A 25,112-nucleotide genomic window follows, 5' to 3' on the forward strand; every position below is an offset into this window, starting at 1 on the left:
CTTTTGTCTTGTCAGAAAGAATTTAACTTTTCCTAACACTCCCACCGCACCCCTGTCTGTTTCTACACAGAAGTCACTTCGCTGTCTTCTATTTTCATTTGCACACCCATCTCTCCCATTGGATTTTAACTTATCTGAACTCAAAGACCATCCCTTACACTTATTTGTGTTCTCAGTGCCCCACACGGTGTTTGGCATGTGGTAGGGTCTCAGAAAAGTATTTGCTGGAGAAATAAATTAGTTCTAACTAAATTTAAAAGGTTACTACCCTGATCTAGCAGATCGTGTTAAATCAGCACACAGCTCTTCAGTGCCTCCTGTGAGCGAGGCGCTGCGTGAGGGCTGCATCCAGCTGAGCCCTGCAGTCAGGCTGGAAGAAAGTGCTCTGCTGGACCAGCAGCTGTACTGCGGCCTGATCCCTTGGCAGCTGACCGAGCTAAATCATCTCAGGAATTCCGCTTTGCAAAATTCTCTGAACTGGCTTTGACTGCCTTCTGGGCCTGCAGTGGGCTTCCAAGTTTTTGTGACCACTTTTCCTTTGTTCTTGCTATTAATACCGTCCTATAGCCAATCCTACTAGGTTCATCCAGTTGTTCTGTCTGTTCTTAACATCTCTGGTTCTTCCACTGACTCTGTCTGCAGGAGTTCTGGGCTCCTAGCCTCTCCAGTTAGAGTCTTCCCTTAGCCTTTCTCTTAGAAGCTGCTCACTGGGACAATGTTAGCCAAAGTCAGTGGCTTGTTTATAATGTTGTCAAACTCATAAATTTTAAAAAATCTCTCTTATTAGCTTCAGAGTGTTCATAAATTTCAAGGAGGAAGGTTTCTTTTGCAAAGACGAGGCTGTTTTCCCTGCTGTAGCTCATGCTGTGTCCTGGTCAGCCAGAAGGAGAACGTCAGATGTCTGTTTCCACGTGGTTAATGGTTATGAGAGGCAGCCAGTGACGCGCGAGGGGACCCGGATTAACAGGGAGAGAAGCTGATGTCTGTGTCCTGGCTCCCCCCTTATCAGCTACATGACTTTTGACAAGTCACTTAGCCTTCTCAGCCTTAATTTTCCTACACGTAAAGCCGGGATAGTAGTCCCTGTCTACCTCAGAAAGTCGTCATCTATCTCGTTGGCAAACTGTTTTTGACCATTGTTAGGAGACCGAGGAGACTAGTGTAACAAATTCCAATTTTCCCTGTAATGCGAGGCCAGATCGTAGCTCTGTAGTTATGGCTCTGCGAAGGTGCTCAAAATGCATTTTCTTTTTAAAAAAATTACTGCATAATTCTATTTTATGTAAAAAAAGTTTGTGTGTTTGTGTATATATATATACACACACACACGTTTATGGGTTTCTATGTATAGCCAGCCCTGGTGGTCCCGTGGTTAAGATTTGGTGCTTTCACCACCGTAGCCCAGGTTCCTTTCCCAGTCAGGGAACCACACCACCATCTGTCGGTTGTCATACTGTAGCAGCTGCGTGTTGCTGTGATGCTGAAAGCTGTGCCACTGGGATTTCAAATACCAGCAGGTCACCCATGGTGGACAGGTTTCAGCGGAGCGTCCAGACTTGAGACAGACCAGGAAGAAGGAACTGGCACCCACTTCCAACAAACTGGCCATGAAACCCTATGAATAGGAGGGGAGCACTGTCTGATGTAGCACCGGAAGGTGAGAGGGTGACGCAGACAGACTGGGCAGGGTTCTGCTCTGCTGTCCACAGGGTCACTAGGAGTTGGAATCTCCTGGAGGGCACTGACAACAGCAAACACCTGCTTATACACATGCATGCAGGAAAAGGAGGCAGAGCTTGGAAGGAGATATATAAAATCGTGAGTCCATGTGAGTGAAGAGTTGATATTTCATTTCTGATATCTACATTTCTTTAAGTGGTGGGATTCTGGGCGACTTTTATCTTCTCTTTTGCAGTATTTAAAACAAATTAATGAAAAGAACTATAACGTCTTCCTGACAAAACTCTTTTCCTTGTGCTTATAAGTAAAATGCAGTTTTGTCTCCCTGTAGTTCTGTCTCTTCATGCATCAGACCAAATGACCATACAGATTTCTTTTTGGCTAAATTTGCAGGGAATGTTGGGTAGGTCTGACTTCAAATATAGGCTTCTTTCTAAACTGAAGACTGACTTAGTGGGCTCAGGATGGGGTGGGCTGGGGGGTACCCCCCAGAGACAGACGGTCGTCCTCCAGGGCAGGTACAGGTATGGGTTGGGTCTAGCAGCTTGGAACATGCGGATGGACGAGTCTGTATGGGGCTGCTGCGGGACAGTAGTACCAGGAGTTTATTAATGGTGGGCAGCAGTTTACCTGACCACTCCTGCAGGGCAATTAGTTTGCAGAAAGCAAGACTCAAAAGTAATAAATTGTTTACTGTACACAACTGTAGCTTCAGCCGCAGTGTTCAGGGCAGACAATGCAGTTACTTCTGTGGAGACATGCTTTGCTTGTTTAGAGGTCACCTGCCTCCCATGGCCACAGGCTGTGCTCAAGGTGTGTTAGATGCCAAAGTAATCCACTTAAGGACAGCCAAGCTCAAAGTTTCTGACTGCCCACATGGCTGCTGGCCAGGTGGCTGCTAGAGGGCTTCTGCGAGCGTCCTTCAGCTTCTTGAGGCCTTCAGACCTCAGCAAAAGGCAGAGAAGACCCACCTCAGGTGTAGAGCATCTAGTTATAACGGTAAGAAGGAGGCAGCGGCCTAGGGAGTGGGGAAGTGTAGACTCAGAGGGGGCGGCAAAGCCAGCTGGTCCCCACCAGCCTGTCCTCTCTTGGACCCCAGAGCATCCAGGCAGGACACGCGTAGGTGCAGCATAATGGCAAATGGATCGAGTTGTTAATTCCGTAAACCAAAACGAAAATCTAACTTTATGCTTGATTTTATGTGAAATACTCAAATAAATTAGTCAAGTAGTTGTGGCGAGAGTATCTTTTATACTTGCAGTCAGACTTATGTTTCAGCAGATTTACAGCGTGGTTTGGCAAAGTGGTAATCTGAGTTAACAACTAGGTGAATCTAGTTATTCTTTCTGATTCTGACTTAAGCTAAAATGTAATGTGGAGGTCAACCCACTCTTTTTTTTTTAAATGAGAAAATGGAGGCCGGAAGTGTTGTATGAGTTGTCCAAAGTCACAGTGATTTAGAGGCTGAGTGGGTCCTGGAGCAGAGGACTCCTCCCTCGCGGCCCGAAGAGCTGGTCATCGTCGGAAGTGAGGGCTCTTCCTTTCTTTGAAGGCTGTTCTGTTCGTATTCCTCAGTGATTCTCACTTAGTTTTCCTTTGATTACTAACGAGCTTTGCCATTTTCCCACAGGTTGGTTGGAACCTTTTAGAAGGGGGGGCTGTTTTTGCCGTGGTGAGGGCAGTGCTGGGAGCAGGAGGATTGGTCGGCGTTTGCCACGCGGGCCGCCAACGGTCAGAGGGCGCACCACAGCCTGCCAGAGCCAGAGGCGCTGCGGTGATCACTGAGCCGGACTTTCACCTTCAAATCGGGAACCGAGACCCATAGAGACCAAACGGCTTGTCAAAACTCAGAGCTGTGACTGGAACCTGAGACTCTTGACCGTGCCTGTCTTATCACAGGGACTGTGTTCTAAACAGAAGTATCAATTGTATTAAACTTAGACGGAAATATACATTTTAGGAGACTAAGCTGGCTGTTTGTTTCCCCAGGACGTATCTGAAACGTCTTTGTTAACCAGTCCCTGGAATCATTTTCTGTCTGCCACCTTTCCGTAAATTGAGTGCTTCCATCTGTCTAGTTGAGGCTTCCTACATATCAATAACCCTAGTCGTGATATTATTCATGCTGCAAAGTCTCAGAACCACAAACGATGCTGAATTTCATTGCCTGATTTGCAGTTAATTACCAAACGTACCTTTTGTTCTTGGAGACTTGCCCTTGGTTACTTTTTACTTATTCCTTCCTTCTGTGCTCTCCCCACTACCCGGCTGTTATTTCATCTCTGCATTTGTTCCTTTAGCAGTTGCTGGTGGCACAGCGTTGTGTCAGGCAGGTACCATGTAAATAATTAACCAGCAGAGCATACGTATGGCCAGGAAAGAGCAAAAGGCGTGGTACTTTTGCAGATCGAGCAGATGGTAAAGATGGCTGGTTTCTGGGCAAACTGACGCTCTAAGCAGACAGCACGTGACAGGTGTAATCGTTCCTAAGTGGCTTCGTTAGACTCCCATCCTCCCCTCTACAGATCCTGCAGTACAGAAGGTTGTTACTTTCACACGTTTGCCCGGGAACATCCGAACGTTGGAAGTCTCGTGGGTGTATTAAATTGAACATAGCCCGCTTCCAAGGTGTGCTCTCCTTTTTGACAAGTGGTGGTACCAGTTATAGAGCCCCAAATCTTGGAGTAACCCTGTACTGCTCTTTGTCTCACACTTCACGTTTAATGCGTCAGCAAATCCTGCTCGCTTTACCTTAGAAATAAGCCCTAAATATAACTACTTCTCACCACCTCTACAGCAAGGCTCTGGTCCAAGCCAAACATTGCTCAGCTGGAGTCTGCATTGGTCTCCTAACTCACTCCCGTCCCCAACCAGGTACTCTCGAACCTGCACCCAGATTGATCCTTTTGATTTAATAGTCATGTTATATTCCTGCTCAAATACTAACATGGCTTTTTAATCCTGCTTAGAATATAGTGTAAAACTCATCACAGGTAAGGGTCCTGCATGATCAGGCCCTGGGGACCTCACTGACTTGTTCCTACCAGCCTCCTCCTCTTGACTTGCTCTCCAGGCACACTGACTTCCTGGCTGTTTTTCAAATGCACCAAACACGTCCCTGTCTCAGGGCCTTTGCACCTGCCCTTCTTTCCAGCATGGATGCTGTCTTCTCTCTAGGCTTGCTCTCTCATCTCATTCAATTATCTGCTCAATGTCACCCCTTCAGAAGGACTCACCTTGACTCCCACATCTAAATTGAACTCCTTCGTCACTCTCTGTGCCCTTATCCTTTATTTTTCTTTATTGTATATACTAATATGTGTTTGTTTGTTGTCTGCTCCTTGACTAGATTGTAGGTTCAGAGATAGACATTGGGTTTTGTTCACTACTTGTTCTACAGAAAATAAATATTTGTTAAATGAATTATTGGGATTATCTGAGAACTGTATTGCAATTATTAAAATTCCTGTTATAGACCAAAGCTTTGTTGCATATTAGGACTGAAAGGACACTGGCGATATAAAATGGGAAAATACTTTTGTTTTTCCCCTCATTCTCATTGGATTTGTTTGTGCTGCCATTCCTGCCTCCCCGCCATTTATTCTATAACAGTTTATCTATAGATTTCACATGCACGTCTCCAGGGTGAGTGCTGGCGCCAGAGTTAGAAGGTGAGAGCCCTGTGTGTGGTTTCTTGTTGTGTCCTGGTATCCATCAACAGAAGCCTAGACAGTGTGCATTGATTCTGGGCAGTCTGATGTCTGTTTGTGTTCTCTCCAGACATTTTAGAGTCTGTGTTGCTCTCCCCGAGTCCTCTCAAAATGAACAGATTCTAAAGCCCTCAGGAGACATTAGCTGTGGACCATTACTGTTACTGTTTGGTCAGTTTGCTGTATCATAAGACTTATAAATTGCCCAAGAGAATCATAAATTGTCAATAGTTCTTCCAGAATGACTAACTTTATTAATATTTATGATTAATCTCTGAATGGTTTCTTGTAGCTTTTCTACTTTCTTTTATTCATGGGAGATATTAAAAGCAATTTCTCTTCAGGTTGAAAATATTGAGGCATACACAAATTAAAGACATTTGAATGAAGCAGTACCTGCAGCCGTATTTTGTACCTGTGACCTGTGTCCCTTGATAAGTGCTGTGAGGTCTTGAGCGTCTCTGCTCGGGATTGCCATGAGCTTAGAACTGGGGCCACCACGAGGCAGTTTCGGGAACCGGACTCCAGGTTAAGTGAAGCCATTTATCGATGCTTTAATTATGAAGCGTTAGGGTATTTAGTTTCTTTCCATTTGTTTGAAAATCCTGTCTTTGTCCCCTGAGACCTTCTCTGGTCCCCAGTTTTCCATAAATCCGTGGCCATTTCAGGAGGCAGGTATGATTTAGTTTTCCCAGGTTAGGCTGACCCAGGCGTTTCCTTCCATCTTCAGTCTGTGAGTATAACTGCATCTCCACCTCCACGAAGCTGTGCCTAACCACATAGTAACTACACCTGTTACTGTGTACCAGTAACTAACTACACCTGTGCTAACTACACAGTAACTACACCTGTTACTGTGTACTAGTAACTAACTACACCTGTGCTAACTACATAGTAACTGCACCTGTTACTGTGTACCAGTAACTAACTACACCTGTGCTAACTACAAGTAACTACACCTGTTACTGTGTACTGGTAACTAACTACACCTGTGCTAACTACATAGTAACTGCACCTGTTACTGTGTACAGTAACAAACTACACCTGTGCTAACTACACCTGTTACTGTATACCAGTAAGTAACTACACATTAACTACACCTGTTACTGTGTACCAGTAACTAACTACATCTGAGCTAACCACAAGTAACTACACCTGTTGACTGTGTACCAGTAACTAACTACACCTGTACTAACCACACAGTAACTACATCTGTTGCTGTGTACCAGTAACTAACTACACCTGTGCTAACCACACAGTAACTACATCTGTTGCTGTGTACCGGTAACTAACTACACCTGTGCTAACCACACAGTAACTACATCTGTTGCTGTGTACTGGTATCTAACTACACCTGTGCTAACTACACAGTAACTACACCTGTTACTGTGGACCAGTAAGCAACCACACCTGTGCTAACTACAAGTAACTACACCTGTTACTGTGTACAGTAACCAACCACACCTGTGTTAACTATAAGTAACTATACCTGTTACTGTGTACAGTAACCAACTACACCTGTGCTAACTACACTGTAACCACACCTGTTACTGTGTATGGTAGCTAATACACCTGTGCTAACTACGCAGCAGTGTTACTCTTACTTTACGTTGTTCTCACCCTTCCCCCAGATGCTGGGCCCGGTGTCCTGCCTTCTTGGTCCATGTGAGATGTTGTCATAGTCTATCTCTGTGATCTTGGCCAAGTTACTTTGACATTTGGCACTGAGTTTCTTCATCTGTAAGACGAAACAGTTTATTAGACAATCTGTAAGTAAATTCATTTATCAGCAAATATTTATGGACTGTCTTCTCAGACACTGAATAACTTCAACTGATTCATTCATTCATTGACTCATATTCTAATTTGTCTCAGGGAGAATTTAAGGCAGCTGGGTAATAGTATTTTCTTTCATAGCATATGAAGCATTTCCATGTATATTCTCACATTTAATTATCATAATAGTCCTGAGAGGCAGTTAATATCGGTATTATTAACTCCACGGTACCGATGGGGTAAAAGTCCCTGCCAATAACCCAAATTTGATGATTCTGCAGTCTAATTGTTCGGCTTAGACCAGTGAGTATAATTATTCTATTTCACTGATTCTCAAACTTCAGTGTGTGTAAATAAGAAGTTTGTTTAAACTGGAGATTTCTGACTCACTATTTGGGGCAGAGCCCAAGATCTTCATTTCTGACAAGAAATGGTAGCAATTCTACTCAGGGGTCTGCCGAGTGCACTTTGAGCAAGAGTGCCTTCCGTGCTGACACAGCACCTGGCACAGCATAGGTTTTCTCAAATGTTTATTGACCTGCTCTGTGGACAACAAGTCTCAGGTCAATTAAATAGAATAGAAATAGAATTAAAACTTAAGCATGGATAAATAGGTGACAGCCTTTCCAATGGATGCAGTGGGAAACTCAGCTTTATTGTGGACCAGTTAATTGGCACTTCAGGTGTCTGAAAGTAAAATTAAGTGGCGTTGTGTGTGCTGTGCTCCCAGGTCTCCTTTCTAACGCCCTATACCTTCAGATTTTACCTCACACACGTCTAATACCCCCACACCACTAACAAACTATTGTTTCTCCCTCTTAACGGCCTCTCTTGTCCTGGTTTGTCCTTCGATGGCCTGATGTAGGAAGCCCATGCACTCTCCCACCCAGATCTCTCTGCCTGGAGCAGATCTCTCAGTGAATGCAAGCCCTCAAATGTGGAAGAATGGGGAACTGCATAAAGAGCTCCCAGCCCCTCTAGAATAATACATCTAACTGCTACCGAGCGATGGGCTTGCTCTGCTCACCGAGATCTGAGCCAATTAATCACAACGAGTTAGTGATGGAGAAAAGAAAGTGATCGAGAAAGTTAATTCGATTAGCTGGCATAATCGGGAAGATGGCAGACTAACATCTCAAAAAATCCCCCCATCTTCCAGGATTACAGAATCTTGAGGCAGTTATATAGGGAAAATGGGCAGTGAGGAGGCGGGTCCAGGGATGTTGGTCTCCAGGCAGGACGGGCTCCAGGCATCACATTGTTCCATCCTCTGTCAGCTGTGATGGACACCTTGTAGCTGTGTTTCCCACCTGTGGTCCGCCTGTTCCTGGAGAGAAACTCACAGAACAAAGTTTTAATTTATCAAGCTATCAGTGTGCACATAGGTAATCAGAGGCCATAAATCAGGAGAGCATGTGAATTTTTTAGAGTACATGCAGAGCAGCAGTAGCCACACAGAGGAGGGGCTGGGGTCATTTGGTGTAACAAGATGGCCTCACTTATGCTCACTTACATCATGTCTGCATAAAACCAAGGGCAGCTCTATATTAAAGAGGGTAAGCTGAGGCTTTCCTGCAGTCTTTTAAAGCCTCTGCATAAATGGCAGCCCCACAGAAGTTAATGGACAGGGTTTTAAGCCTTGCAGCTGCCAGACCTCCACTGAGGGACTCTGGACTCCTTGGGGACAAGGCTAATCTGCCTACCTCTTGATCTATTACTACACAGTGTTAAAGGATAATTTAAAAAACTTAAAACATGACTCTCATACAGATAGTGTGAAAGAGGGAACCCGGAAGATGTTCTAATTGGTTCAAAGCATAATCCAAAGAACAGACACATTTATAGATCAGGAACACTGAAATGAATGTGCATTTGGGGTAAAGCTAACATTTTCTACAGCATGGGGGAGGGGAAAGTGAATTGAACTGCCACCTGACAGTGTTTCCATGTCTACAGACAAGAATTGTTTTGCATTGCCTTCAGGCATCTGTAATTCACAGAGCTCAAAGACAATAAAGACTAGAATCAATCTGGAAGGGTGTGAGCTCAGCAGTTCATAGTTTTCTATTGAAACACAGATTTTCCCTACTTGGCTTTATGCACTTGTGTTGAATGGTCAGTTTGCAGGAGGGAATTTATCCTAAACTGGGCTGCTCTGAGATGTCTCACCTAGGCCCTTGTGTTAAAACAGGAGCACATCCCCTAATGAAAGCAGGGGTCCTGAAGGTTGTGGACTGGGGGGGTGAGGAGGGGGATGTAGGAGGAGGAAGGATGCATCAGAATCGCCCGTAGGGCCTGTGTGTGTTTGCGTGCGCATGCTAGAAAAGCTCCCTGCAGCCTTGTTGAGGTACACGACTGCTCCGCGGCGTTAGGTTCCCACTGTCATCAGTGCAGTGACTCCCGTCCGTGTCCTTGAGACTCGAATTCTAGTTCTGGTGAACTACTCGCATCCCTTGGGCTTTGGTCCAATCACTTAACTTTAGACACGTCATCTAAGACATGGAGAGATACCAATTGATGCGGGGTCGGTGAGCCGAAGAGTCGAAAGAAAGATTTCTTGGACTCTCAAGGTCTGGCAGTAGTGCTGTTTTATTTAGAGAATAGTGTGGAATAGCATGGGGACAGGACCTGTGGGTGGTAAAGAGCTGCTGCTGCAAACGTGGGTTGAGAGTAGGGCTAAATTTAAGGCATAGGTATGTGAGTTATCTCTTTACAAGACAAAGGAAAGAATATGTAAAAAGAGTTGTTAAAATGGTGTCAGTGCCAGCGGGGTCTGGTTATTGGGTGGTCTTATAACTTTTAGATAAGAATCAAACCAGATTAAGTAAATGGCAGAAGCCACCACCTTAAATATTATCTTCAGCTAAAGGCAAAGGAGGATGTTGGTGGTAGGGGGGAGTCAGCTACATGAGGTTACCAGACAAGCACAATAAACAAGACTTAAGTCCTTGCCGTCCCCATTAAGAGTTTCCAGAGATAAGGTCATCCCCCTTCCTCCTGGTGCAGAGAGGGAGACACCCTCACAGATGGAGACTTCCTTCACAAATGTAAATGTCTCTCATCAAAGGGCAAGCAAATTCCACTCCTCAGAGCCTCCTTGTCATCTGCAGTTTTTAAAAGTAACCAGCCTAAAATAATCCTCATCATAAACGTGCCTGTCTTAGGAGGTTGGTTTGAGGATCAGCTCAGGTCATGCATATGGAAGCATTTTGTATGTGATAATGTGCAGCGTAGGTGAGAGGTGTTCTCCTCATCACCTGGGCTGTTGCCTGTGTCCTCACTGTTGATCTTGGGCCTTCTCTGTAAGACCGTGCAAGGGGCAAGGACCTAGAGTCAGAGCCTTCCTCTACCTCTCCTTTCTTCTAGCTGTGTGAACCGAACAGATCACTGAACTTCTCTGAGCCCCGGTGGTCTCATCTTTCAAATAGAGATAACAATACTTACCTCCTACGACCCTGCACAGTTCAAATGAAGTAAAGTACCTGGCACTTAGCAGGTCCTCTGCAAAGGTGAGTTTGCTTCTGTTCTGCTGCCCCTTGTTCCGGGCCTCCTGGCTGACGCTCATCCATCTTGGAGTCGGGGGCCAGGGGAGGGGCATGTGCTCGTACAACGTCCAAATCACAAAACTACCATAAAGGTTAACTAACACCCGAGGTACCCTCTCACTAGGCTCTCTGAGTTTTCAGTACTAAAGGAGGTGCCGTGATTCAAATCGGGACTAGTCAATGGGAACCAAAGGAGTTTTCTTTTTCTATCAACTACAATGTATTTAATACAAGCATTAATCTCATGCCTCTAAAGAATTATAAGACATAATCCCTTGCTTTAAAGAACTTATATTTAATTGGAAATATAAGCTTCACAGGTAGGAAATACTACAAGTGAAATATAATTGAGTGCTATTAAGAGAAGAAATGTAAATAAATGATAAATGCTGTGGGTGGTCGGGAAAGGGCCCTGGTTCAAACAATCTGAATTAAGGGCCATCTTGGCTAGGATTCTACTGGCAATTGGCGGGAGCAAAGTATTGAGGCAGGTGTGTGAATAGTTCTAGAAAGGACTTTCAGATTACTCATGGAAAAGTGTGTGTGTGTGTGTGTGTTTGCACTCATTGGCCTGGTGAACAAATTATCTTCCCAGAGTTTTAAGCTCTTTTGCTGAAGGGTTGCTGTGGAGAAACCAGCACAGAAACAGCCTTCAGACCAAAGCTTGGGAGCATCTCAGAATGTGACATCATTTCAAAGGTGGGGAGAGGGCCGAATGGGATTCATCCTTTTCCTTTCAGGACTGTTCATTTCTTTGCGTAATTTATTTATTTTTGTTTGTCTTTAGAACCGTTTGAAAAGAACCACTTTAGAATTGATTGGCTGCAGGAGGCTTAGGACAGGCAGGACCACAGGGCGGGCGGAGTGGCAGTCAAGGCGAGGATAGGTGCCAGGTGGGATGGGAGGGTTTCTGCCGGAGCAGAGCCTGGCCTGGGAGGACGGTATGTCTCTTTTGTTAGCATTTTATTTTATTTTATTATTATTTTTTTAAGGTTTTATTTTTTTCCTTTTTCTCCCCAAAGCCCCCCAGTACATAGTTGTATATTCTTTGTTGTGGGTCCTTCTAGTTGTGGCATGTGGGATGCTGCCTCAGCGTGGTCTGATGAGCAGTGCCCTGTCCGCGCTCAGGATTCGAACCAATGAAACACTGGGCCGCCTGCAGCGGAGCGCGTGAACTTAACCTCTCGGCCACAGGGCCAGCCCAATTTTGTTAGCATTTTAAAACCTGTTTTCACAGAAGTGTGATATACCACGGGTTTTTACGTTCGATACTAGATAGGCTTTTAGGTGCAATGCTGTGAGTACAAATGATACTTGATAGGCTTTTAGGTGCAATGTTGTGAGTACAAAGTAATGGTCTTGGTGATAAATGAAATGGGCTTAATATTTAATTTGTAAAGTTTATGCGCTTTAATTAACATGGTCACAGATAGTTTTCTGTAAATATCTGAGGAATGTCCATGGTGGGAATGGAATCCAGACAAGTGACCTGAACACGGGCGTGTGGCCCCTTCGAGTCTCGTTCTTCTCTTGGTAAAGATCAAGCTTTAGATGATGAGTTTGAGTTTTAAGATGTAGTCAGTATAGCTCTAAAGAGCTCTCTACAAACCCTTTTTATTTTCAAATTACTACTTCCATGGGATGTCTCCCTGAGGTTATTTTATTTAAACCGTGCCTTCCCTTTATTTCCAAAACTTTGATTCAAGTTCCAAGGCTGAATATGAAATATCTAGGATTTTGTCTATTGTGTAAAGTGTGACACAACTCTAGATGGACAGAAATCTCATTCTTTAAGAAATGTTACTGCTAATCATCTTGGCATAGAATGCATCAGGGCAAATTTTATATCACGTAGAATATTCCTTTAATGGTTCTGGCACCGTGGTGGCTGACCAGATGATTACTCAAGTTTTCAGGTCCTCTGGAGCCCTGTTGCTCACTGCGAGGCATGGCTACTATACTTTTTACATTTGTTTATGTATTTCTCCGTAACATACAGTCTCTCTCCTTCTCCTTTTACAAGAGAAGTAAACTATGTGGCAATTTGAAAGTTACACCAGTAATTATTACTTTTACCTGCACAGAACTGGAAGCACAAGGCAGAGCAAAGAAAATGGAAACGGAGTTTGCTCTAACCTTGTGCTGGCTCCCTGTGGTGGGTGGATCTCGGGGGTACCGATGTGTGTGCTGCAGACTGGGGGGCCTGGCAGGCCTGACAGAGCAGCACTGACTGATGTTCTCTTTGAGGATACTTGAATCTTTCTGTTTTGCTCTTTTAAAATTTACCACTGTTTTTTCCATATCGTGTCCTACCTGGAACTGATCCTGTCCGTTACAACCCCCCAGGCCCATCGGTTACAAAACGCTAATAATGAGCACTTATTGACGGTGCTTAAAACAGGCGTGGGCTCAGGCCTCGATGTCTGATTTTCATGGGAGACAAAACAATGTAACTGTCCTTTCTTGGCTGGCTTGTTCTTTAACTATAGTATTACTTAAACAGACAAAGCACTGAAATGAGAAGAGTAATATAAGGAATTCCTTAAAGACTTACTAAATGCATAAGAGGCTCTTTGAAAGCGTGTATTATTTATCTCCATAGTATATTTTGGCATAAGCATTGCTCCTTAGACTAAGGATGCTTATTTTAAAAGCCCGGCCTTGTTTCTTGTGCTGCGCAGGAGCGTCCAGGTGAGGTCTCAGAGCACACACGCTTGGTCAGCTCCACACTCAGATTTAAAACAATGTCTCCATCAGACCAATGATCCAGAATCCTCATGGTCATTGTAGACTTCTGTCAATAAGTGTCCCTGCCTTCCCTGTTTTGCAAGTTTGAAAAAGAAATTACCCAAAGGTCCGTGAATATATGTCATAAGAAAGTCCCATCAATAGTCATGCTTTCAATAACGCTATGAGATTGCCCTTCGTGCTTTTTCCTGCACTCCTCTGCCCCGCCCTACAAGCGCTACTGCACATGACTCCCACCCTCCACTCCGGAAGAGGTGAGCATTGAGGGTGGGTCAGTCGAGTTTCGCTTTCAGAACTTTTCTCTGCCTTTTCACATACACCCAGGCTGCTTCCTCCTCGTCCTCCTCCTTCTCCTTCTTTCTGTTTCTTTTTTTTACATTAATTAGGTCAGGTTGTATGTATTTGCAACTCTTTTTTTCAATTTATTGTTCACATCTTCTCTGATAGCTTTCCGTGTTTGTAGATATCTACTCCATTTTTAATAGTACGTGATATTCCAGTGTTCCATAGTATGTATGGATGAAGATAATGAAACGATTCCCCACTGGTAAACTTATAGGATGTCTAGCTTTTGCAAAGCATGCTGAGTGGTCCTTGGCTGTATGTACTTTTGTGTACATTTTAAAATATTTTTGTGTGATGGAATCTTAAGGGTGGAACTGAGTTTTGAATTTTGTCGTACACTTCCATGCTGTGTTTTCTAAAGGCCATACCAGTCTGTGGTTATGACAATCTGTGAGAACACCCATTTCCACTTGACCCCGGGAACACTGAATGTCACCCATTGTTTTAGGTTGTGCTAATGTAAAGGGTGTCCGAGGCATTGTCATTATTCTCATTTATGTACTGTGACTCCTGTTAAGTTGAGCATCTTTTTATATGTTCGTTGGTTAGTTTATTAGTGGGAGATCAGTTGTTTGGCATAGATCTTTCCTTTCAACATGATAATTTAAGTTTTGCTGCATATCAAGGACTAGTAGCTGCTTGGGATTTAGAGATTAAGAAGGTCAAATGTCTCCCTTTAAGGAGTACACAACCCAGTGAGCAGCAGTGTTAGTGCCATGGAGTCTATTCCAACTCCTGACGACCCTGTGGACAGCAGAATGGAACCTGCCCGGCCCTTCTGAGCCATCCTCTCACCTCTCGGTGCCCTATCAGACGGTGCTCCGCTGCTGTTCATAGGGTTTCATGGCCAGTTTTTTCAGAAGTGGGTGCCAGTTCCTTCTTCCTAGTCTGTCTTAGTCTGGAAGCTCCGCTGAAACCTGTCCACCATGGGTGACCTGCTGGTATTTGAAATCCTGGTGGCATAGCTTTCAGCATCACAGCAACACGCAGCTGCCACAGTGTGACAACCGACAGATGGTGGTGTGGCTCCCTGACCGGGAAACGAACCCGGGCCAGGGTGGTTAGAATGATGGATCTTAACCACTAGACCACCAGGGCTGGCTGAGCAGCAGTGAGGTGTGCACGAATCATCATAAAAAATATGAACTGCGTTCTGTTGAGAGTGTGGGTAAAGTTTAAAGAAGCGAATGTGAGGAGAGGGTGTGAGAAGGGTAGGTTTGAGCTGGGTTTGAAGATTTATCCAAGTGGAAAATGGTAGGGGAGATGGGGTGAGCCTAGTAATTACACAAAGTTGTTAGCACAAGACCAGTTGTCCTGTGGGGCTCGGGAGAAGCTCCTGAGAGGGAAGGGGTGGGAGATGAAGCTGGGAAGCTGATAGGGACCAACTGTGACAGGCTCGAGAGATGAGGCCTCCTCCATGAGGGTCACCTAAGCCTGTTCTCCTAGAAGCACTTTTTATTATCTGGTATAAACATGTGTGGACTGAATATGTGATTCCATGTCTTCAGTCACTTAGCCTGTCATTCGCTCCTCCTGTCCTTGTGTCATTTCTTCTACAGCTGATCATTCGAACAGCAGTTTTGTTTTAACCTCATGTCTCTATCATCATGCCATCGAGCCGTTGTGAATTTCAGCCACCTTCCAGTTTAGGAAGGACTTCACGGGTGATTACTCTCTCCGGTTCTCCAGGCACTGCTCCTCCCCTGCAGGAACTTCTGAGCAGGATGTCCCTGTCATATGCATGCATTTGAGTTTAACAGCTGTTACCCTTAACGTAGGGGGAATTGCAGAGTAGATTAAAGCGTTGATGTAATTTCTCTGAAACTCAACTGTAAAATATTCACTTGAAGCTCTTTTTCAGAAACAAGTTCACTTAAGCCATTCCTAAATGACTGACTTTGTGTAATTAAAGACATTCTTCAATTTTTTCCTCATAGATAATGTGCGTTTAGGTGATGATAGTTGACTCATCTTGTTTTCCAGCCATTAATGGTTTTTGATAGCCACAGACACAGCATATCTCTTAAAAACTGAGGAACTGACTGCAGAAGGAGCCCTGAAGTCTGTCCTCAGGGCGGAGGTCTAAGCAAGTGGGCCTCTCTCCTTCCACCATCATGAGAGTGTATGTCTGTGGCTCTGTAACTGCTGTGTCATGAACATACATTTTACCTATTTGCATTTCCGCCAACTATTGCCCAAGATCAATCTCTGTTTTTAAAGTTAGAAGCTTCCAAAAAAAAAGCTAGGAAACGCTGTGTGTGGAGGACATGGAGTGCTGTCTGGCTGGGATCCATTGACATGTGGCTTAAAAGAGGGTGACAAGCTGGACAGACTCATCTGGGACTGAGGTCAAAGTTGACAGTGTTTTGTTGTCCCCCCACCCCCACCCCATTAGAGCTTTATCGTTAAACCTGAATAAAATGGATCTCCTGTTATTTTTACTTTTGACTTTTTCTATTAAATCTTCTGAATGTTTTAAAATTTGGGGGGAGGTATGGGGATATAATTTGACTCTAAAGAATTAGGTATGTGCATGTAATTCCTTTCTGTGGTTTTGCTCACCCCTCCCCCCAGTCACTGGTCTTATTTGAAATGTTAGTGAAAATTTTAGTTTTCAGGTTTTCTTAGAAGACAAGCCTTTGATAAAGTGGGACGTTTGAGTTGCTCCTGGTGAATCAGGGGTGCCTTGTTCACGCTCGTCTATCCTGAATCTCCCTCTGCATCACTGCTGGGCATCCTGGTGGTTCTGGGTCTGGAGACCTTGCTGGGACACCAGGGCTTGAGGTCTAATTTTGTTCAGAACACAAAGGAACAGGAGACAAGTGTGTGGAGGGTTGACCATTGAAGGCCAGCACACAGGGAGGATGAGAGGTGTCAAGTACTTTTCATGTAAAAGGAGCTAGTCCTCTCAACGTGGTTTATAGATTCAACACAATCCCGGTCAAAATCCCAGCAAGTTATTTTGTGAATACTGACAGACTGGTTCTGAAGTTCTTAGGGAGACACAAAAGACCCAGAATAGCCAATATGATATTGAAGGAGAAGAACAAAGTCAGAGGATGGACACTGCTTGACTTCAAGACTCATTACAAAGCTACATTAATAAGACTGTGGTTTTAGCAAAAAGATAAACAGATCAATGGAACAGCATAGAGAGCCCAGAAATAGATCTACACAAGTAGGATCAGCTGATCTTTGACAAAGGAGCAAAGGCAATTCAATGGAGAAAGGACAGCCTTTTCAACAAATGCTGCTGGAACAACTGGACATCCACATGCAAGAAAAAAAAAAAAGAATCTAGATATATACCTTGTACCCTTCACAAAAATTAAACCAAAATGGGTCATAGACCTAAATGTAAAACATAAAATATAAAACTCCTAGAAGATAACATGGGAGAAGATCTAGGTGATATTAGATCTTGGCAATGACCCAAAGCGCTGTCCATGGAAAAAAATTGGTAAGTTGGACCTTATTAATATTAATAACTTCTGGTCTGCAAAAGACATTGTTAAAATAATGAAAAGACAAACCACAGATTGAGAGAAGATATTTGCAAAACGCATATCTGAAAAAGGACAGGTATTCCAAATATACAAAGAACTTTTGAAATTCAACAAGAAAACAATCCAATTAAAAAAATGGGCAAAATTTATGAGCAGACACCTCACCAAAGAAGATAGACAGATGGAAAATAAGCAGAAGAAAAGATGTGCAACCTCATATGTTATTGGGGAACTGCAAATTAAAACAATTGATACACTACACACCTATTAGAAAGACTAAAATCTGAAACACTGACACCACCAAATGCTGATGAGGATGTGGAACCAAAGGAGCTCTCATCCATCGCTGGCGGAAATGCAAAATGGTACCGCCACTGTGGAAGACAGTATGGCGGTTTCTTACAAAGTTAATGTACTCTTACCATCAAAGCAGCAGTGGCACTCCTTGGTATTTACCCAAAGGAGTTGAAAATTTATAGCCACACAAATCCGTAAATGAATGTAGCAGTTTCATTCATAATTGTTCAAACCTGGAAGCAACCAAGATGTCCTTCAGCAGGTGGATGGATAAATAAACTGTGGTACATCCAGACAATGGAATGTTAGTCTGCTATCAATCCATGAAAAGACATGGAGGAAGCTAAAATGAATATTGCTAATGAAAGAAGCCAATCTGAAAAGGCTGCACACTGTATGATTCCAACTATATGATGTCCTGGAGAAGGCAAAGCTGTGGAGACAGTAAAAAGATCAGTGGTTGCCAGGAATGGGGGGTGAGAGGGAAAGGTGAATAGTTGGAGCACAGAGGATTGTTAGGTCCTTTAGGATGAGATGAGAGGGTGAAGGAGAGAGACAGCTGTGGGGAGTGTGGGCAGGGGCTGGGCATTCAGAGACGAAACCAGCAAGTTACCTCAGAGGCAGAAAATCAGCCATGGCTCTGATATTTATGGTTTGAGAGCTTAGATAAAGAGGAGATTTAATGAGGAAAAATAATGCAGTTTGGATTTAGAGAGTTGGAGAAGTATGTGGGGCCTCCAGATGGAGATGTCTAGTAAACACCTAGAAATGTGGGCTCATGTTCATGAGAGAGGTCTAGGACCAAGACCAGCTTGGGAAAGGACGCATAACCTTGGGTGAATGTGCAGCACAAGAAGGGACCTGAAAAGAGAACTGTGGGGAGCTTCGCATGTAAGGGCTGGTCAGGGGGGCACTTGTTTGGAAAGAAAAGAAGAAAACATCAACTGTCAGGATAACTGGCACATGGATTCCTAGAAGCCCAAAGAGGGACAATTGCAAGTGAGGGGTGCTTTGAGGCCAAATACTACAGAGAGGTTTTGTAGGAAGAGGAGTGTGGACAGCTGGATTTCGCAGGTAAGAGGTTGTCATTGATCTTGAGAAGAGCAATTTCAGAAGACGTTAGCAGGAAGTCACTGTAGTGGGTTGAGGAATGAACAGTGGTTAGACAGGAGGATTGTTTGAGATGTTCTGAGGGACAAATAAGGCAGTGGCTTATGGTAGAGACTTGAGCATGCTTGTAGACCAAAGAAAGGAACTAGTTAACATTGGCTCTCCTTGCTTAAGTGTATATTCCTTCCTAAATTGTATTTTACAAAGTAGGCATGCATGGTATACACACACACACACACACATATATACACACATATATATTACAATACATTTATATAACACATATGTATATAATATATACATGTTACATTATGTATATAATCTGTTTCCTGGATATTTTGCTAATAAAACCTTGACCAGAAAGTCTCAACACTCTTAATTTTATATGCTTTCTCTAAACAGATTTTAATTGATGAGTTCTAATAGTGACTTTTACTTTCAAAAAAAATCCCTTGCAGTCACAATGGAATGGGAACTGATTTTTTTCCCCCTGAGCTCCAGAAAACATTCTGAGGTTATTCGAGACTCAGTTTTAGTACTAGCTTGATTTCTTCTAATTAAGCAATAATGTTGCTTTAATATGAAGTGCTTCTTAGTAAAATGTGAGCTCATAGTATTTTTTAAAGTTTAACTCTATTGAAATATAACTTACATACACAAAAGCGCATGACTGTTTTGTTTTTACTGAGCTATAAATCACACATACAATTCACCCTTTTCAAGTGTACAGTACACTGGGTATTAATATAGTCACAAAGTGATGCAACCATCACCACCATCAAATTCCAGCACATTTTCATCACCCTGAAAAGTAACTCCGTACCCATTAGCGAGCACTCCCCATCTGGGCCTTCCCCACACCCCTAGCAATCACTAACCTATTTTCTGTCTCTGGATTTGCCTATTCTGGACATTTCCTAAAAATGGAATCATCCAATATGTGGCCTTTTGTTTCTGCCTTCTTTACTTAGCATAACGTTTTCAAGCTTCATTCACGTTGTAGCTTGAATCAGAATCTCATTCCTTTATTTACAGCTGAATAATATTCCATTATATGGATATACCACATTTTGTTTATTCATGCCCCAATTGATGCCCACGATTGCTTTTTAATGTTTTCATTTTAAAAATGAGGCTCCGTTTGTGCATGCAGAGCCCCATAGGAGCCTGCGCTCTCAGCTTAGCTCCTGTCAGTTGGCACTTGGGGTTCCTTTGCTGACTAACCTCTGAGGCCCTTGTGTGTCCGCACACTTGGGTGCTCATGGCCAGAGGACAGCTTTGGGTCTTATCTGCCGTGCTCCCCTGAAGAATAGGGCATTTCTGGCGACCCTGGGTTGGAGCAGAAACCCCAGGCAAAGCCTGTCAGTTGACTTTCTTTCCTTGGAGATCTTTAGATTGGCATAAACATGGAGTAAGCTTTTTCTCCTTGAGTGAGCACCGCCTGACTTCTGTAGTTGGAGGGCATTGCTGGTTGCTAGACAGTCCTAGAGATACATCTGGCCATGTGTTTATGAACTGATCCGGGGCTCTCTGGGCAGGATGGAGCCCCTGGGCAGGAATGTCCCAGCTGTGAGCTGGGTTCCTGGGAACAGGGCTGATGTCCCTGTGAATTGCAGCAAGCGATCCAGCCTGCTCACTCTCTTACTTCAGCTTTTCCTGTGGACGACATGACCACGTTTACGTTTCTCAAGAGGAAGCACTTCCAGAAAAATCTCCTTAGGATGCATAACTAAGTGGACTTCTGGGTATTTCCCCATTCTTAAGTGGTAGACTTTCTTTCATGGAGCCCAACACCCTTGACATATATTTTTAAAATATACACATTTTATTTCTCCTCTACCAGAGTAAATATCAGGGACAATTTGTGATCAAACTTACCTAGCACTCATGTTATCTAAAGAAATACACCCAAACTTTGGGTTTTCTTGGCTCTGCTTGGAATGGGGCATCATCAGCTTTAGTGAGGCTCCTTGTGTACTGTACAGTTTTAGAGAAATCTACATTAGTCTAGAGAATGACTTCTAATTCGCTTTTCCTTTCCATCTTAGCGGTGCGAGTTGAGTTGTTCCAAGATCTGGCTGCGTTCCTAAGCTTTGGCCCCACATATTTCCATGAGTGCCTGGAAAAGGCATTTTTCAATAGTTTATTCCTTGATTTGGGCGTGTCTGGGGAGGGAGAGGAGAAGAGCGTGGAATGGACTTTCTCTGAAAATCTCAGCTGTGTCCTACAGTCCACATTGTTTCTGGTCTGTTTTACAAGTGTTACTTGCATATATGGAAGTAAAGTGTGCATACTCGATTCTTGTGTTTTGGCTGAAATGCTTAGCTCCACACAGAACTAACATGCGTTAGAAATCATGTGCTTGCCACTAATGGAAGGGGAAGTGTGCTTAACTCCTGCTTCGTGCAAGCACCTTCTTCTTTCAGGCTGAGGAGGACTCATCAGAGATGGTTAGGATTGGGGCTCTTTGTGCCGTGAGTTCCATTCAGGACACTTACCCACAGCATGTCAGTTATTTGGGAAATTCACCTGGGCTTACCACCCAATCAGTGATGAGAAACATGAGGGTCTTTTTCTTGCATCTGCATCAGCTGCCCCACCGCAGAGTTAAAATAACTATCCTTTGTTATTTTCTCCAGCATTATCCAGCACCCACCCCTTTGTTTTGTTGATGGCTTGTCTCTCTTATTTTTCACTCCTGCATCCAAATGCCGTAGAAGAGAAGGCATGAGTACAAACGGGCTTACTGCACACACACGCTGTTTTTTCCAACATGGATGCGATCTGCTGGTATGGACATGTTCTTCCATTGTTGATCCAAGTGTAGCCGGTGGGCATTCTACTCCTCTTCTCTTCCCTGGGTGGTGATGGGAGTTTGTGGGAAAGCAGCCACAGGACCCTTTCTGAGCACTAGATACTCTTTTTGGGACCTGTTCACCTGTTCCATGCAGGGGCACCTTGGAATTCTTGTGTGTTAATCTTCAGGAGCCTGGTAGAAACTTACTGTTACCAGAAAGTGACAGCAGCAGAGGTCGTCTGCACTGTTGGTGTTTGTGGCTGTGGGAAATCTTTGTATAGTCAATTAAGTGATGTGTCTGCTGGGACAGAAAACCAATAAAGTTTAAGTTTTGTTTTTATCAACATGGTCTTTGTAGGACTTTTCTTTTGAAATCATCTAACCTCAAGCTTGATGTGGTCCTTTTCTGGGGCAAATGCTGCTGGAATTGACGGGACAGGTGACTGCTTGTTTTTGCTGGGGTTGGATTTTCTGTTCCTTTTGAGCCTTATTTGCACAGTTAATGGATCTTGTGGGGTTTTCCCCACTGAAAACATACACTTATTGTTGTATTGGATTGTGTCTCTGCTCTTCTTTAAGAGTTCTGTGTAAGGGAAATATAATGTAGACTATTAATTTTTGGAACTATTGTTGGACCAGAATCTTATTTATTCTTCTTCTAATTTTATGTTAAATTATAGACTAAACTGATCTCATAAGTTTTGCACAGTTAAAAAACAGTCCGTGTGTATGTGTGTGCCCACATGTGTGCCTTTTCTGACTGAATTTAAACTATTGGCTACCTTTTCGGCCACAGAAGGTGATCCTAGCCCTGAGATTTCAGGTTTGCCTTAGGTCAAGGTGTAATGACTTGACTCGGAAGGTGTGCCCATAGCCTTCCAATCAGGATCAGAACTAGTCATTTGGTGGATTCGAAACTTTATTTTGACCATCTTGACATTGCTGCTAATAACTGCTTTAACGTTAGTAGAAATGTTTACGTAGATGAAATGTTTACCTAGTTTGTTTTTTCCTCCCTGGGATATATTTATGCTAAGAAGTTTGACGGCTTTTTCACAGATGAAAGCCCTACAAGATCGGTTGTGAAAGCTTTTGAAGCTGTGGTACTTTCAGGAAATCAGTGTAAATAAAATCAATGCGGCTGGTTTAAAATAAAGCTTTTCCAGGTATTGCTGGGGATTGTAGTTAGCATTTCTGAAAGATTCTTGATGGTAGAGATCCCACCATTAAACAGGGGTAGAGAGCCACGTATTTTTTAAAGTCAGAATTAGAAATGGATTTTAAAGAAAGTGCGTTCAGGGAAGCCCCTGCTTTATGTGGAGTCTGAAAAATAGACAGGAGACATGGAGGGACTGCGTGCTCTCCTTTAGAGAGGAAGTGAGGGCAGCTTTGAACAAGCCACACTCTGAAATTTCATAATTCCCACGACGATTCTTCCCGTTGGACAAAGTTCAACTTAGACGTAGGAGACTCCTTGTTGATCATCAGGTAAGGCAGCCTTAATTTATTAATCCAACGTTAAGAAGGCATTTTTTAGAAAATAACCCTTTGTGTTTTACTCTTTTTCTAATCACAAAATATGTTCATTTTGGAAAATAGAACAGGAACAGGAATAAAGAAGAAACAAATCACCTGCATTCTTAAAGCTCAAAGAAGATAACTACTATTAACATTTTGTTGTATTTCCTCTTACAAAGAAATATGATGAGTTTCAATTCTTTGTTTTCATTGGGTTGCTATATTTGTTATTTTTCAGAGTCAAAATTTTGTTTGAAAATCTTAAATGAGTGAATTGTCTCTGCAGTGTTCTGTGATCTTTAGCGGATTTTTAATTGTGGGACAGTTAAACCTTGAGGGCAGATGAGAAATGAGGGAAGTTCTGGGTAGGAGATTTGCAACCTAGAAAAATCCAGTAAATATTTGAGAAATAAGCCCACCTCTAAACACCTCTTATTTTCAAAAGAGCTTTTAAGTGTGTTAATAACTTTTTTGTATGATTTTTATAGAAGGATTTTCACGTTCTAAAAATAATCTAAGACGGTAAGAGATGAATTAGAAAATACAGTCTCTCCCAGCTTTGAGCCAAATTTGTTAGCAAATTTAGCCTAGTTTATGCTGAGTTTTTATTTCTATTACTAATTGTTTTATTTTATTTCACTGTAGTCCTTTTGTGGAAGAATTATTTATCCCACATATCAATATGGCATGGTATGTCACAATTAACAATAAATGAGATAATAGTGGATAAGAGAAAAGAGGACTAAGAAAAAGTAAGACAAAATTAGAGGTCAAAGAAAATACATTTGGCTCAGAGCCTTGAAGCAGCCAAAGCAAAAATGAGGCATGATCTGTCATGAGAATTAGTGTCCATTAGAGGAGAAAAATTCTGCTCAGGAGACACTGAGCTATTTCTGGTCTTGAGTCCAGAACTGAATTTCTCCCTTAGAAATCCCAAAAGATGCTGTGATGTGGGACCACAACCTTCATAACCGCCCTGAAGAAAATATCCTGATGTGTTGTCTGGGAAGGTGCAAGTCAGTCGACAAACTCTCCCAGTGTCTACTGTGTGCCCGGAAGGGGCAATTCTGGCAAACGGTCCGGCTTGGGCGCTGTTAGATGGGCCTTGGTGCTGCTGCAGAGTCTCCCTAACCGGGAGGCGGCATTACACCTTCTGAGCAGGTTGGAGATGCTTCAGGATGAAAAACCTGACAAGACGGAGCTTTGCTCACACTCCTGTTGATCTCTGTACTGTCTTTGTGTGGCGCTAGACAATCCTCTGGGCCATTTTATCGGAGAAAGATTCTTTCTATTTTGCCATCGTATTTAAGGATAATGTTTGCCATTGCCTCTGTACGTCCCCTGCTACTTGGCAGGATTTTAAAATGTCACATGATTCTAACTTTCTACCACTTGTTTTTGGGTTATAACTAGAGATGTTTCCCACATATGGTTTTGTTAAATATATTGAGTTTTGAGACTTGTATAAGTTTTCTATATAAATGTCAACCAAGAGCCATAATGCTGAGAGATCTTCGCAGTCTGTGGAGTTTGAGGATTAAAATCCAAGAGCCGTTTAATGGGAGGAGGTTAACTAGAGAGAAATTCTGTGGGGTGCACATGTCACCATCTGCCTCTTCTTCTGAATGATGCGCTGAGGGTGCTTGCCTTGGTGCGTGCAGATGCCGTTGACCGCCAGGAGCTCTAGCGTGGCCCCAGGGAACCTGGGTCTTGGTCGTGGTTCTCCCTGTAACTTGCTCACAGGCTCTAAGATGAATCCCAGATGTGATTAGGAAGTCAAGCGAGCCAAGAAGGCTTCCTATTCATTTAGCAGTTCTCTTGTAATATAGCAGAATACATCACCGAGCAGGATTCTTCCCTCCCTTTTTTCCTTTGCTAACGTAGTAGGGGAAAGGTTGGTTTGTTTTTCCTTAAAAATTGCTCCCCCTCATCCCATACAACACTCCACTATCCATCGTTAAGTTTCTTGTGCTCGAGAGCTCTGCTTTATGCCAGGTGAATTAGAACAGGACAGTCTCAGGGCGTAATATAATTCTCCCAGATTACCACGAGGATCAGCCTTGAGCTCTCCTAATACCTA

General features: G+C 43.3%; 1 protein-coding gene across 1 annotated transcript in view; it reads left to right on the plus strand.

Annotated features, from left to right (window-relative positions):
• LOC106832434 (phospholipid-transporting ATPase IB) overlaps nucleotides 1-25,112 on the plus strand; it is a 588,664-nt gene that overhangs the window by 35,668 nt on the left and 527,884 nt on the right. The window lies entirely within an intron of this gene.

The sequence above is a fragment of the Equus asinus genome, chromosome 11 (assembly GCF_041296235.1).
Source record: "Equus asinus isolate D_3611 breed Donkey chromosome 11, EquAss-T2T_v2, whole genome shotgun sequence".
Taxonomy (NCBI): domain Eukaryota; kingdom Metazoa; phylum Chordata; class Mammalia; order Perissodactyla; family Equidae; genus Equus; species Equus asinus.